This window comes from Myotis yumanensis, unplaced genomic scaffold (assembly GCF_028538775.1).
Source record: "Myotis yumanensis isolate MYYU_CA2020_CCGP unplaced genomic scaffold, mMyoYum1.0.hap1 SCAF_3, whole genome shotgun sequence".
In the NCBI taxonomy this organism is placed as follows: domain Eukaryota; kingdom Metazoa; phylum Chordata; class Mammalia; order Chiroptera; family Vespertilionidae; genus Myotis; species Myotis yumanensis.
The window spans coordinates 211,138,225-211,143,400 of NW_027223754.1; positions in this window are offsets into that span (position 1 = coordinate 211,138,225).

A 5,176-nucleotide genomic window follows, 5' to 3' on the forward strand; every position below is an offset into this window, starting at 1 on the left:
GTCCCCACACCAAGCTCCTCCCTGGCCACCCTCTGCTTCCTCAAGGCCCACGTGGCCTGCGCCTCTCAGTGACCCCAGCTTCCTGCTCCAGCAGTGGGAACAGCCCCTTCCTCCCCCCACCTCCCCGCCAGGTGCCAGGCGAGGCTGCCAGGTGAGGCTCTGTGCTCTCCTGCAGAAGAGCTGGGGGGACTGAGCCTCCTAATCTGCCAGGTGGGGGGCTCCTCCCCTCCTGACCCCTTTCCAGCTGGTGGCCGGGCCAGAGACACTGGTGCCTGAGGGGACAGAGATTTCCAGAGGAACTCCAGGGCCTGGCTTAGCCACTCACCCTGAAACTGGCTAAAGATGCCCACGTCAGGAAACCTTCCCCTTAGCAATAGCCCAGGAGCGCACCTCCCACCCCCCCCCCCATAATGATCTCATCAAAGAGCAGGGCTTGGGGTGGGGGTGGGAGGAGGATCAGGAAGGGGCAGGTGGGTGATGGAGGAGGGGCAGGCAGTTAGGGTGGGGGCAGGAGCTACCGTTCCCAGCCCCACACGTGTGGCAGGTCATTAACCCAGCAGGGCCACCCCGTCCCCACAGAGGCCCAGCAGACGCCCCTCTCGGCCCACCTCCTGCAGCCTCCCCAAACCTGAGCCCACCTTCCCCCCAGGAGACCCAGGCATGGCTTCCCCATCTGGCCCCAGAGGACAGCCCCGTCCTCGCGTCCAGCAGCAGATATGGGGACGGTCATTATTTGCCCACCTGAGCTTTTCCCCTTGGCCTCCTGGAGCCCAGCACCAGGCTGAGCTGGGGGGCGGCGGGGGGACCAGGTGTCTGGAGGGACAGAGGGAAGGGTCGGCGAGGTGGTGAGGAACCCCGTGCTGGCGCTGGGAGGAAGCAGGGCCCAGGAGGTTGGGTTTCAGCACATGCTGGCCCTTCACCTTCTTTCTCCATTAACCACGACCAACGTTATTATCCCAACCGTACAAAGGGGAACACTGTGCCCCCAGAAGCCAAGCAGCTTGCCCAAGACCAGGGCAGGTGCGGGCCCGCCTTCACGCCCCGCTGATGAAGCCGAGCCTGCCCCCACCTCCCCCCGCAGCCCCCATGGGTCCAGTTTCCATGTTTTGAGCAAGCTTCTCCCCTCCCTTCCCCACCACCACTTTGCACGTGAACGATGAAAGCCACAAGGCTTCCCCACCAACGCCAGGAGTGCCGCGAGGGGCAGGCAGGAGCGGGATGCCCACCAGGTGAGGAAGACGTATGAACGCAAGACTGTTCCTACCGGCAGGGGGCCGGGGGCGGGGGGGGGGGGGCGGTGGTATTGACTGCCGATCCATCACGATGATACATGCAGCATGTGTCACGGGGAGACACAGATAATCTGCTTCACGCTGCTCCTGAGCTCCTGTGGGGAGAGGCTGTCTAAGCACCTCGATGCCATGGTGATAGACGTCACGTTAATGCCTCGCGTGGAGGGAGCGTTTTAAAGGCATCGGTCTGTGCCTCTAGGTGACTCTTTATGACTTGGCATCAGGAGGTGGCTGAGTGCCAGGCGGCCTCAGAACAGCCGCAGGGGCACCAGCTCCGATCCTGCCTCCCCTCCCCCCACTGTCAGCCCCCTGCCCCCCGCCCCCTTACACAGCAGCCATGCTCTCTGCAGCCCTGGAGCCTTGAGTGTTGCCACCTGCCTGGTGCCTCCTGTTGGGCTTCCTCACCTCTGCCCCCCAGTGCAGAGCACAGAGCCGGCACCTAGTACGCGCTCAGTAAACACGAGCGGGTGCGTGAACGGATGGTGAGTGGCGTCAGGGGGTAAAGGGCCGCCCCCCAGGCTGGCTGTGCCCAACACCAGGCCTGGCACAGCGTGGACTCCCACGGGTGCAGTGGGCTGGCAGGCCTCCCCGGCAGGTCCCCAGGCTGGAGGACACGGATGTGACCGGAAAAGAGGCGGGTGGGGTCTTGGGTCACTGTTGAGTGTCTGAGCCACAGAGAGCCCCCAAGCCTCCGGGGAGAGGCAGCAGCCAGTGGGCCCAGGACCCAGAATGACAGGAACCACAGAACCTCATTTTCATCCAAACTTTCCACCTCCTCTCACCCAAGTGGGCGCCGGGCAGTGAACTCGCGGGACGTAGACCCATCAGGGGTCCCTCCCCACCCCCTGGGAGGAAGCTGCTGATGAGCAGCTGGGAGGGGGCAGAGGACAAGGCTCTGCGCAGAGGGACCCCCCCACTACAGCAGAGGGAACCCCCCTACAGCAGAGGGAAGCCCCCCCCCCCCCTACAGCAGAGTCTGCAGGCGAGGTCCCTGGGGGACAGCGCACTTCAGAGCTTGCTTTTGCCCAGGCACCTGTCTGCTTGTCCGTCCATCCATCTGTCCACCCTTCACATTTTGCTGAGCTTCTGTTTGCACCTGCACTGGCCTCAGCGGAGGAGGAAGGAAGGACAGACCCCAGGCCGAGGGGCCCACGTCCGGGGCAGGAGCAGTGACCCAGCACAACTGAGCAACAACATCAGCTCCAAGCCGCTCCTGACACCAGACCCTTTCCACCAACAAATCCATTCTGTCCTCAAGCGGTCACATCACAGAGGAGGCCTCGGAGGCCCAGGGCAGTAACATAAAGTTTGCCCCAGGTCACTCGGCTAAGAAATGTGTCCAGGGCAAGTGACTCAGATGGCCCCAGCCTCTGTGCTCCTAACCACGGCCCCAGCCCGTCTCAGTGGCAGAGAAGTGTATACAGAGAAAGAGGGGGGCTTCGTGGAGGAGGTGGCAGCCCTGGAGGAGGAGGAAACGGGGGAGCACAGATATCCCTGAGGTCCTGAGGGCCTCGTCCACATGAAGACTAAAGCTTCCCAAACTGGGCTAATCGCTGGCCTCTGTTTTCGGTTTAGCTCCCACATCCACGGATTAAGTACCTACTGTGTGCCATGCAGTGGACATGCAAAACATGTCATAGTTTTGCCCTCAAGGTGCTCCCTGTCTAGAGAGGAAAACAGACGCCCCCCAGGATTTTCACCTGCCCCAGGGGAGCAGGGGGGAGCGTGGGGGAGCGGGTGAGCAGGGTGAGGGGGTGAGCCGGTGAGCGGAGGTGAGCAGGCGAGCGTGAGGCCCGGCCTGGCTGCAATTGGGTTCCGTTGCCCAGGAACTGCCCACCTTCTCTGGATTTCCTCCCAGAATGCAGTGTGGGCAGCAGATGCACAGGAAGCAGAAGTGCCCGGGAAGGGGACCACTCTCCTCCCTCCGCGGGCCGTGGAAGTCACTTCCTTCCTCCTCACAGACTCCAGCGCCAGGAGGAGCCCACCAGGTGGAGGGGCCCCTCACCGTGATCCTAGTGCCTGAGACCCACAGCATCCCCTCCTCCGGTCCCGGGGTCCCCCTGCCCGGGGCCCACCTCCATGCTCTCCCTCAAGCCCCCTGCACTGGAGAAGGCTGGTGGAGGGCAGTCCCCCCTCCTAGCCACACCTGGGTTTGCCTTCGGGCCCCCTTCCTGCACCAGTAGCAACGGGCAGAAACCTCAGGGGTGTTACTGCTCCGATTTTACAGATGAAGAAGCTGAAGTTCAGAGAGTGTAAGCCAGCTGCCCAAAGCCACACAGCGAGTCAGCAGTGGGACGAGGACATGGGCTCCTGCACTGTGCTTTTTTTAATCAGCATGATCCCCGCAGTCCACGCGATCCCCCAGCAGGGCTGGTCTTACAACCTTCCTCCTCATACGGCCTAGTGACAGAGTGGAGTGAGGGGCCCTCTTGGGGTCCTGGTGGGGACCAGCGCCCAGGGTTTCCCCATTGGCCACACCCCAGGGTTAGCTTTCGTTGCTAACTGGTTTGGGGAGAAGCAGAAGGCCCATTGCGCCCTCCCCAGCCCCTGCCTCACCAAGAACAACCCTGACGATCGGAAAACGCAACATGGAGCCCATGTTCACCGCGCCAGGGCCTCGTTAGGGTTAGGCCCTTGTACAACTGTGTCCCGAGAGGGGGGCCAGACACTGGAGGTCCGGCGTTGGGGGGGGCGGGGCGCCGAAGTCTGGAAGGTCCTGTAGGAATGGTGCACCCCCTTCCCCTCCCCTGGTTGTCCTGTGTCAATGGCGCCACCTGGTGGCCAGTGGGAAAGCCCTCGCCTGCAATGTCTCCCTCTCCTTGTCGCTGCTTCTCCCTCCAGGGGTCTCAGGCTGCCCAGCAAGGCCAGGCCAGGGCTGCAGAGGCAACATGCTGAGTGCTGGAGGGGGCAGGGGAAGGGCCCGGCAGGCCAGGCGCGCTGGGCGCTGTGGGAGCGGAGGTGCTGCAGGACACAGGAGCCGCCTTCAGAGCTCGCCCACGTGGTCCCTGAGCTGCTGAGGCCGGGAGCTGGCCACGAACTCCTCCTGCGGAACCTTCACCAGGGGAGCCCCTTATTGCCACCAGGCGACCATTCCCGCGGCTGTGCAGTGACAACCGCCCGGGCGCTCCCCCCCCCCCCCCGCCCCCCGCACCCCTGTGGGTTCTACGGGGCAGAGGCCTCAGGACCTGTGGGCAGAGGGGTACCCGTGGCAGCCACTCGGGATCAGGTTCCTGGACGCTGGTTCTCACTTGGAGAAACTCACCTCCTCAGGCAGGTTCCCGAGGGGCTGTGGGCGGCCGGGGCGGCGGGGGGGGGGGGGGGGGGGGGGGGGGAGGCGGCTACAAGGACGGGGTGGCTGGGTGGCTTGGCCACCAGCCAGGAAGAGCCCTTCAAAGAGATTTGGTCCCGCCCCCCCCCCACCCCCCCGGCCTGCCCGCCTTGGGAGCCAGCGAGGTCCCCCGGACCCTAGAGCCAGGCCCCTCGGGGTGCACGTCATCCCCTAAGCCCAAGGGGGCCGTTCCCCATCTACCATGTGGAAGAGACGAACGCAGCCTTGTGCACGGATTCCTACCGATGAACAGCTGGAGCCCCCTCCCCCACCCGAGATGAAAGCGTTTGGCAAAGAAGAGATGCTGGTTGAAAGCTATTCTGCCGTAAACCGTTCCTGGGGGTCCCTCTGAGGCCTCTTTCCGAGGGGCAGGGGCGGGGGGCTTTGCAGAGAACAGCAAGGGTCCCGCAAGGGGAGAAGGGCAGGCACAGGCCCCGAGGGAAATCTGTGGAGGGCGCGGGGGCTGGGAGGGGCGGCGGGGGGACAGGGTGGGGAGCGGGGCTGCGAGGAGGGGCAGGAGAGGGAGGCCCAGCCCGAGAGGAGTCTGGCTTGGAGC